General features: G+C 36.2%; 1 long non-coding RNA gene across 1 annotated transcript in view; it reads left to right on the top strand.

Annotated features, from left to right (window-relative positions):
* The first annotated feature begins 6246 nt into the window (after nt 1-6246).
* LOC107181942 overlaps nt 6247-10022 on the top strand; it is a 5826-nt gene continuing 2050 nt past the window's right edge. Inside the window, exons 1-2 of the long non-coding RNA XR_001512659.1 lie at nt 6247-6259; nt 9449-9454. This is a non-coding gene — a long non-coding RNA (uncharacterized LOC107181942). The remainder of the gene's footprint in view (nt 6260-9448; nt 9455-10022) is intronic.

Raw genomic sequence — 10022 nt, 5'->3', positions numbered from 1 at the left:
TGGTCCTCTATGAGTTCATTTGTATGAGATTCTCTGTGCTTCCTGGACTTGTTGGTCTTTCTTGTTCACCAAGCTAGGTAATTTTCAGTTGTGATTTCTGCAAATAGATTCTCAATCCCTTGCTCTCTCTCTCTCTTCTCCTTCTGGGACCCATGTGATATGGATGTTGTTATGCTTCATTTTCTACCAAATGCCCCTTAAACTATCCTCATTAAAAAATATCTTCCTTTTGCTGGGCCAGCATGGCTCAGTGGTTGAGCATCGACCTGTGAACTAGGAGGTCAAGGTTTGATTCTCAGTCTAGCACAGGCCCAGATTGTGGGCTGGATCCCCAGTGTGGGGTGTGCAGGAGGCAGCTGATCAATTATTCTCACTCATCATTGATGTTTCTATCTCTCTTTCACTATCCTTTCTGCTCTGAAATCAATAAAAATATATTTTTTAAATAATAAATTATTTATATTGCTCCTCTCATTGGGTATTTTTTCCACCTTGTCTTCCAAATCACTGATTTGATTATCTGCTTCTTTAAGCCTATACTTTATTCCTCCAGTGTATTATTTTTATGTTGCTAATCCTCCCAAGGATATTTATTCCATTATTTTTTTAGACAGAGTGAAAGGGGGGGAGGAGTACAGAGATAGAGAGATAGAGAGGGATTAATGTGAGAGAGACACATCCATTGTTTGCCTCCCTTACGTACCCTGACCATGGCCAGGGATTGAACTTTCAACTCATTTACATGTCTTTCATCTGGAATCGAACTCATGACCATTTGTTGCATGAGCCTACACTCTAACCACTGAGAAACACCATCCAAGGCCTTTGAGAGTGTGCTTTATTTCTGATATGGCATCGTTCATTTCTGAATGGCCCTTTCTTATAGATTATATGTCCTTTTTCATGCTGTTGAGCAACCTTATAAATATTACTGTGAACTCTGAATGTGATAAATTGCTTGCCTCCATGTTATTTAGCTCTCCTTCTGAACAATTCTCTTGTTGTTTCATTTGGGGCTTGTTTTTAGTTGCCACATTTAGGCTGCCTATTTGTTTCTATGTATTATGTATATTTGCTATGCCTTCCAATCTTCATAAGGTGGCCTTATGTAGTAACTGACCTGTCATACCCAGTGGCACAGTCTCCCTAATCACCTGAGCTGGAAGCTCTAAGAATGTCTGTTGTGGTCATTTTCATGTCTCTTTTGATCCCCCTGTGGTAATTGAGACTTGATTGCTATTGGCTTGTTTGTGTGTGGGATCGACCCTCAGGCTTGTTGACAGTGAGGCTCCACCCCGACATTACATGCAAGCTGCTGTGCAGGTGCTGATCACATGAAGCAGAATTCAATTCGGCAAGGTTTGGTGCCTGCCAAGATCTCCCTGTAGATATGCTGCTTTTGAAGATTATTGGATCCAGCTCTGTTATCTTAAGCTGGCCATTGAGTTTACAGGTTCTGGGTCTCTTCAGATGGACTTGTGCATATCAATATCAGAAACTTTCTGTGACTGGTCCTAGGGAATTTGTTTGAAGCTACCAGTGACCCACAGCTTATGGCTCACTCTGCTGGGTCTGGGTGTTTGTAGAAAGGACAAAGCTATGCACCAAGGTATGCTTTTACTAACATTAAGTCCAGGGGCATGTCAGCAAAAGTCTCAAGGCACTCATAGATCCACCTCTACCTGAAGGCTGTTATGCTTAGTCACTTAAAAGGCCTTTGGCTATCCTCATCAGCAGGGTATAAGCTCCTCAGGAAGAGGTGAGAGGGATTCCAATGGGTGGGTTATGGCTTCCACCCAGGCTGATGCTACATGGATTAGAATGCTCTCCCTGATAAAGGTGGCTTCTGCAGTATGTGGAATAACTCAGCACATTGACCCTGGTGGCTGTTCTCTCATCTCTCTCCCCAGAACCTCCAAACCCAGTCATTCCTCACTCAGGTCTAGTCTGCTCTGCTGTCCCTGTGCCAGAGCTCAGGTTGAGTGGCTGCAAATGAAATCTTATGTGTTGGCCCTTTAAGAGTATGCCTGCATTTCTAGCCATCTCTTCTGGTGAACAGAAATCCTGCTGCTTTTCACAGCCAGATATTATGTGGGTACCTTTTCTGGTTCTGGTACTCTGGGCTGGGGAGCTGAGCTTGGGGTTTAGGCACCACACTTCTCAGGGGTACCACCTGAAGCTGATATATCCCTCCAGAACTTCAGCTGCTACCCATGACTTCCTAGCCTGCACTCTCATGCCATTACACCTCCTACCCATCTCAATGTGGCCTCTCCTCTGTAAGTTTTCGGTTATCGCATATAAATTTTTGAACTACTTATTCTAGATCTCTGAAATACGCCATTGGTATTTTAATGGGAATTGCATCGGGTAGTATGGGCATTTTAATAATGTTATTTTTTCCATTCTATGAAAATGCAATTTCTTTCTACAATGTACTATAGTTTTCTGAGTACACGTCTTTTATTTCCTTGGTAAAACTTATACCTAGGTACCTTATAATTAAGGTTGCAATAATAGAATTTTGGTTGCAATAATAAATGAGATTGTTTTCTTAGTTTCTCTCTTTGATTAGTATTCACCCATTGAAAATGATATTGATTCTAAGTTTTTCATAAACGGCCTTTATTATGTTGTTGTATGGACACTTTATTCCCACTTTGCTGATATTTTTATTATAAATGAATGATGGATTTTATTGAATGCTTTTTCTACATCTATTGATATAACCACATGATTTTTATTTTTCATTTTTCTTATTTACTAACACTGTAGCAATCTTTCACTGGTGGAATAAATCCCATTTGATCATGCTGTACAATATTTTTATTGTATTTTTGGATCTTACTTGTTAATATTTTATTGTTAATTTAAGCATCTATGTTCATCAGGGTCATAGCATATAATTTTTTTTTCTCTGTAGTGTCTTTATCTGATTTTCAAATTAGTTTAATAATGGCCTTGTAAAAAGAGCATGGTAGTCTACCATAATCTTGAATCCTTTGGAATAGTTTGGGGAGGATAAGTGCAAGTTATTCTTTGAGTGTAGAATAGATGTCAGTTCTTTAAATGTTTGGTAAAATTTGCCTGTGAAGCTATGCGGTTCAGAACTATTGATTGCTGGGAGGTTTTTTTTTAAAAAAAATTATTATTTATTTATTTTAATTTATTTGCCAATTTACAATTGACATACAATAGTATATTAGTTTCAGGTGAACAACATAGTGATGAGACATTCATATAGTTTACCAAATGATCATTCTGGTAACTCTAGTACCCATCTGACACCATACAAAGTTATTACAACATTACTGACTCTATTCCCTATGCTGTATTTTACATCCTGTGACTATATTTTATAATTGCCAATTTGTACTTCACCTTTTTCACCCATCTTTCAAACCCTCCTCCCATCAATTTGTTCTCTGTATCTATGAGTTTGTTTGTGTTTTGTTTGGTTGTTTATATTGTTGTTTAGATTCCACATATAAGTGAAATCATACAGTATTTGTCTTTCTCTGTATGACTTATTTAACTTAGTATAGTACTTTCTAGGCTGCCATCCATGTTGTCAAAATGGCCAGATTTTATTCTTTTTTATGGCTGAGTAATATTTTGTTGTATATATGAAATCCTTCATTGGTTTTAGATGTTACAGATAGCTTCTCCTATTTCAAAAACAACCCATTAATTTTGCCTATGGGATCTTTTCTTGATTAGAAATCCTTATTTTTGATGTAACCAAACACATACAATTTTACCTCATGTTTGTGCTTTTTAAATTTTGTTTTAAAAGAGGTTCTCTGAATCACAAAGACATTTTCCTGTACTTAATTCTACTATTTTTCTTTTTTAGTTTAATTTTATTGTTTAAAGTATTACAGATAGTAGTACATATGTCTCCCTTTTCTTTTCCCCATTGACCTTCCCCCGGCCTCCCCCACCTGCTGGCACATGCCCTCACCTCACCGTTGCGTGTCTTGTGTCCATTGGTTATGCTTATATGCATGCATACAAGTCCTTTGGTTAATCTTTTACTCCCCCCAACAACACTACCCAGACTTCCCACAGTAATTGAACAGTCTGTTCAATGCTTCTCTGCCTCTGCATGTATCTTTTTGTTCATCAGGTTATAAAGTTCTTTATTATCCATAAATGAGTGAGATCATGTGGTATTTTTCTTTCACTTCCTGGCTTATTTCACTTAGCATAATGCTCTCCAGTTCCATCCATGCTACTGCAAATGGTAAGAATTCCCACTTTTATAATAGCAGTGTAATATTCCATTGTGTAGATGTACCATAGTTTTCTAATACACTCATCTGTTGCTGGGCATTTAGGCTGTTGATTAGTGACTTTGAGCATGTTTTCATGTGACTGTAGGCTTACTTAGTGTCCTCTTTCGAAAAGATTCTATTTAAGTCCTTTGCCCATTTTTTGATTGGATTGTTTATTTTCCTTTTTTTTAGTTGTATGAGTTCCCTATAATTGTTGGAGATTAAGCCCTTATCAGAGATAACATTGGCAAATATGTTCTCCCATACAGTGGCCTTTCTTGTTGTTTTGTTGATGGTTTCTTTTGCTGTGCAGATGCTTTTTATTTTGATGTAATCCCATTTGTTTATTTTCTCCTTAGTCTCTCTTGCCCTACAATCTATGTCTGTAAAGATATTGCTACGACATATGTCTGCAATATTGCTGACGATGGACTCTTGTAAGATTTTTATGGTTTCCCATCTTACATTCAAGTCCTTTAGCAATTTTGAGTTTGTTTTTGTGTTTGGTGTAAATTCGTGATCTCGTTTCTTTTTTCTTTTTTTTGCATTTATCTGACAAAATTTCCCAGCACCATTTATTAAATAGGCTGTTTTGACTGCAATGCATGCTCTTGCCTCCTTTGTCGAACATTAATTAAATATAATGGCTGGGTCAATTTTTGGTTCTTCTATTCTGTTCCATTGGTCTATAGGTCTGTTCTTGTGTCAGTATCAGACAGTTTTGAGAACCATGGCTTGGTAATATAGTTTGATGTCTGGTATTGTGATACCTCCAACTTTGTTCTTCTTTCACAGGATAGCTGTGGCTATTTGGGGTCTTTTTTTATTCCAGATGAATTTTTGGAGAGTTTGTTCTGGATCTTTGAAATATGCCATTGGTATTTTAATAGGTATTGCATTGAATCTATAGATTGCTTTAGGTCAGTGGTTGGCAAAATGGCCCCTTGAGTGTGGCTCTTCTACAAAATACCATGTGTGGGCGCACATGTACAGTGCGATTGAAATTTCGTGGCCCATGCCACAGGGACAAAGAGCCGCATGTGGTTTGCAAGCCGTGGTTTGCTGACCACTGCTTTAGGTAGTATGGACATTTTAAAGATGGTGAGTTTACCAATCCATGAACATGATATGTTCTTCCATTTGTTTATGTCTTCCTCTATCTCCTTTTTCAATGTCTTATAATTTTCCGAGTACAGGTCTTTTGCGTCCTTGGTTAAGTTTATTCCTAGGTATCTTAACATTTTTGGTGCAATGGTAAATGGGATTTTTTTTTTTCATTTCGCTTTCTGTGAATTCATTATTGGTGTATAAAGAGGCCATAGATTTCTGGGTGTTAATTTTATATCCTGTTAAATTGCCAAATTCATGGATTAGGTCTAGTAGTTTTTTGATGGAGTCTTTGGGTTTTTCTATGTATGATATCATGTCATCTGCAAATAACGACAGTTTTACTTCTTTTCCAATTTGGATTCTTTTTATTTTTTCTTCTTGTCTGTTCGCTATGGCTAGTATTCTAGTGCAATGGTAAATGGGATTTTTTTTTTTCATTTCGCTTTCTGTGAATTCATTATTGGTGTATAAAGAGGCCATAGATTTCTGGGTGTTAATTTTATATCCTGTTAAAGTGCCAAATTCATGTATTAGGTCTAGTAGTTTTTTGATGGAGTCTTTGGGTTTTTCTATGTATGATATCATGTCATCTGCAAATAACGACAGTTTTACTTCTTTTCCAATTTGGATTCTTTTTATTTTTTCTTCTTGTCTGTTCGCTATGGCTAGTATTCTAGTACTATGTTGAACAGGAATGGTGAAAGTGGGCATCCTTGTCTTGTACCTGTTCATAGGGGAAATGGATTTAGTGTTTGCCCATTGAGTATGATGTTGGCTATAGGTTTATCATATAAAGCTTTTATTATGTTGTGGTCTGATCCCTCTATTCCCACCTTGCTGGGAGTTTTTATAAAGAAAGGGTGTTGGATTTTGTCAAATGCTTTTTCTGCAGCAATTGATATGATTATGTGATTTTTCTCTCTCAGTTTGTTTATGTGATGTATCACATTAATTGATTTGCAGATATTGAACCATTCTTGCATCCCTGGAATGCAAGAATGCAATCCCAGTTGGTCATCTTTCTAATGTATTGTTGAATCCGATTTGCTAGGATTTTAGCATCTATGTTCATCAAGGATATTGGCCTATAGTTCTCTATTTCTGTGGTGTCTTTATCTGGTTTTGGGATTAGGGTAATGCTGGCTTCATAGAAAGAGCTTGGAAGTGTGCCTTTCTCTTGAATTTTTTGTAATAGTCTGAGGAGGATAGGTTTTAGTTCTTTGAATGCTTCATAGAACTTCCCTATAAAGCCATCTGGGCCAGGGCTTTTGTTTGCTGGAAGAGTTTTGATCACTGTTTCAATTTCTTCAGCAGTTATTGACCTATTCAAGTTTTTTGACTCTTCTTGGTTAAGTTTTGGAGCCCATATTTTTCTAAGAATCTGTCCATTTCACCTAGGTTGTCCATTTTGTTGGAATAGAGTTTTTCATAGTATTTTTTCATAATCATTTGTATTTCTGTGGGATCGGTTGTTACTTCACCTCTTTCATTTTTGATGTTGTTAATTTGGGTCATCTCTCTTTGCTTCTTGGTGAGCCTGGTTAGAGGTTCATCAATCTTGTTTATCCTTTCAAAGAAACAGCTCTTGGTTTTGTTGATCTTTTGTATTATTTTTTTGGTCGCTATGTCGTTTATCTTCGCTCTGATCTTTCTTATTTCCTTCCTTCTGTTTACGTTGGGCTTTTCTTGTTGCTGTCTTTCTAACTCTTTGAGTCATAGGGTTAGATAACTTATTATGATTGTTTCTTCTTTTTTGAGGCAGGTCTGTGGGCCTATGAACTTCCCTCTTAAGAATGCTTTCACTGTGTCCCATAAATTTTGGATTGTTGTATTTTCATTGTTGTTTGTTGCCATGATGCTTTTTATTTCTTAGTTAATCAGTCTGGTAACCCAATCATTGTTTAATAGCATGCTATTTAGCCTCCAGGTGTTTATGTTTTTATTGCTTTTATTGTAGTTGATTTCTAGTTTGATGTCATTGTGGTCTCAGATGGTGCTTGATATGATTTCTATCTTCTTGATTTGAAGAGGCTTTGATTGTGACCCAATATGTGGTCTGTCTTTGAAAATGACCCATATGCACTTGAAAAGAATTCATATTCTGTGGCTTTGGGGTGAAATGTTCTGAAGATGTAAATTAATTTCATCTTATCTAGTGCATCATCTAGGATTGATGTTTCTTTGCAGATTTTTTGTTTAGATGATTTATCCAATGGTGATAGTGGGGTATTAAAGCCCCCTACTATGACTGTATTTGTATCAATCTCTCCCTTGATAATCTCCAAAAGTTTTTTTTTATGTATTCGGGTGCTCCTATATTCAGTGTGTATGTGTTTACCAGAGTTATATTTTCTTGTTGGATTGGTCTCTTTAGTATTATGAAGTGGCCTTCCTTATTTCTTATTATGTCCTTCACTTTGTGATCTTCACTTATATCACTTTTCTGATATAAGAATTGCTACCTCCATGGTTGTTTTTTTTTTCATTTCCATTCGCCTGAAAAAAATCTTTTTTTATCCCTTCAGCATCAGTCTGTGTGAGTCCTTTTTTCTGAGGTGGGTTTCCTGTTGACAGCAGATATATAGGTCATGTTTTCTTATCCACACAGCTACCCTAAGTCTTTTGATTTGGTAATTTAATCGACATTTAAAGTTATTATTGCTAGGTACTTGTCACCATTTTTATTCTTTATGACTCTGTTCCTTCTTTGTTTCCTATTTTTCTTTTTACAGCAGAACCATTAGCATTTCTTGCATTGCTGGTTTGGTGGTAATAAACAGCCTTAGTCCTTTTTTGTTTGGAAACTCCTTATTTCACCCTCAATTTTGATTGATAGGTTTGCTGGGTACAGTATTCTTGGATTCAGACCCTTCGTTTGCATGACTTTGTATATTTCATTCCATTCCCTTCTTTCCTGGTGTGTTTCTGTTGAGAAATCAGTTGCTAGCCTGATGGGGAATCCTTTGCAAGTAACTTTCTGTCTCTCTCTGGCCATTTTTAAGATTCTTATTTTGTCATTTGTGTTTCCCCATTTTATTATAATGTGCCTTGGCATCAGTCTTTTGGGGTTCATTTTGTTTGGGGCTCTGTGAGCTTCTTGGATTTGTGTGAGCTGTTGTTTTTTTCCCCCCTATATCAGGGAAGTTTTCTGTCATTATTTCTTCAAACATGTTTTCTATTCTGTGCTCAGCTTCCTCTCTTTCTGGCACCCATATTATGCGGATGTTTTCACCTGAGAAAAGAGAATTAGGAGATAAGAAAAGAAAAAAAGTGCAATGATATTGAGAAAAGAAAAAAAAAAGTTAGTGAGAGAAAGAATAGAATAAATAAGAAGTGTGGGGGGGAACTATTTATATGGGGGTCCCTTAGGCTCTCCTCCTGTTTTTTAAGTTTTGTTTTTTTTCTTGATGCTGCTCTGCTTGGGTATTTTTTACTACATTGTCTCTTAGCTCATTGATGCAGTCCTCTGCTTCTTCTAGTCTACTGTGGATGTTTTCTATTGAGATCTTTATAGCAGTGATGTCATTTTCCATTTCTTCTTGGTTCTTCATTTCCTCTTGGTTCTTACACATTTTGTTGAATTTGTCTTTCATTCTTTTCATCCACCTTATGACCATTTCTCTGAATTCTTTCTCTGACATTTTGCTTGCCTCCTTTTCGTTTACTTCCTTTTCTGGTGATGCATCTTTTTCTTTCATTTGCGGGCTGTTTCTTTGTCTTCCCATGATCTCTCTTCTCCAGGTGTATGGGTATGTAGCTCTCTCTCTCCTGCATTGATTTAAAGGCATAAAATACAACACAACAAGGCACAATGCAAAAGGCACTGAACACAAATGTATTCACAATACTAATAACCCCAAATAAAGATAACCACCTGAGAAAAGAGAATTAGGAGATAAGAAAAGAAAAAAAGTGCAATGATATTGAGAAAAGAAAAAAAAAAGTTAGTGAGAGAAAGAATAGAATAAATAAGAAGTGTGGGGGGGAACTATTTATATGGGGGGAAAACTCCAGTAGAACAACAACTAATCCCAAAAAATGCAAACAGCAAACACTCAGAGTTGAATGTAAACTACAAACAACAACTAATAACAAGAGAGGAGAGGAAAAAACAGAAGCAAAAAATAAAGACAAAAATAAAACAACAAAAGGGGAAACAATCTCAAAACAAGCAAAAAAAACCAATCTAATCAACAATCAAGCAAACAAGAACAATAAGACAGAGAGAAAGCAAGGCAAAACAAAACAAAACAAAAAAAAAACATTGTACAAAGAAAACAAAATAACAACATTAAAAAAAAAAACCAAAAAAAAGGGAAGAGAGAAAAAAAATTGATATTTAAAAAAGCGAAGAGAGAGGTGTGTATGGACTTGGAGCAGTGGATTGGAAATTAGATTTACAAGTAGGATGAATTTTTAACAGGTGGTAGAAAGAAGGAATAGGGAAAATCTAACGCAGGAATAGAGTAAGAGAACAGGGAAACAAAAGGGAAAAAGTAAGGGGTGGAGTGTTGGCATAAAGGTAAAGTTGAGATAGAGTAAAATGATGCTAAAGGAAAAATAAAAATAGAATGTAGAACATTAATTCCAAAATAAAATAAAGAGAAAATAAAATGACACTTAAAAAAAAAAAGG

Source organism: Myotis davidii, unplaced genomic scaffold (assembly GCF_000327345.1).
Source record: "Myotis davidii unplaced genomic scaffold, ASM32734v1 scaffold1170, whole genome shotgun sequence".
Classification (NCBI taxonomy): domain Eukaryota; kingdom Metazoa; phylum Chordata; class Mammalia; order Chiroptera; family Vespertilionidae; genus Myotis; species Myotis davidii.
Note: the sequence above shows the minus strand (reverse complement) of the source record. Positions and strands in the feature narration are given on the sequence as shown.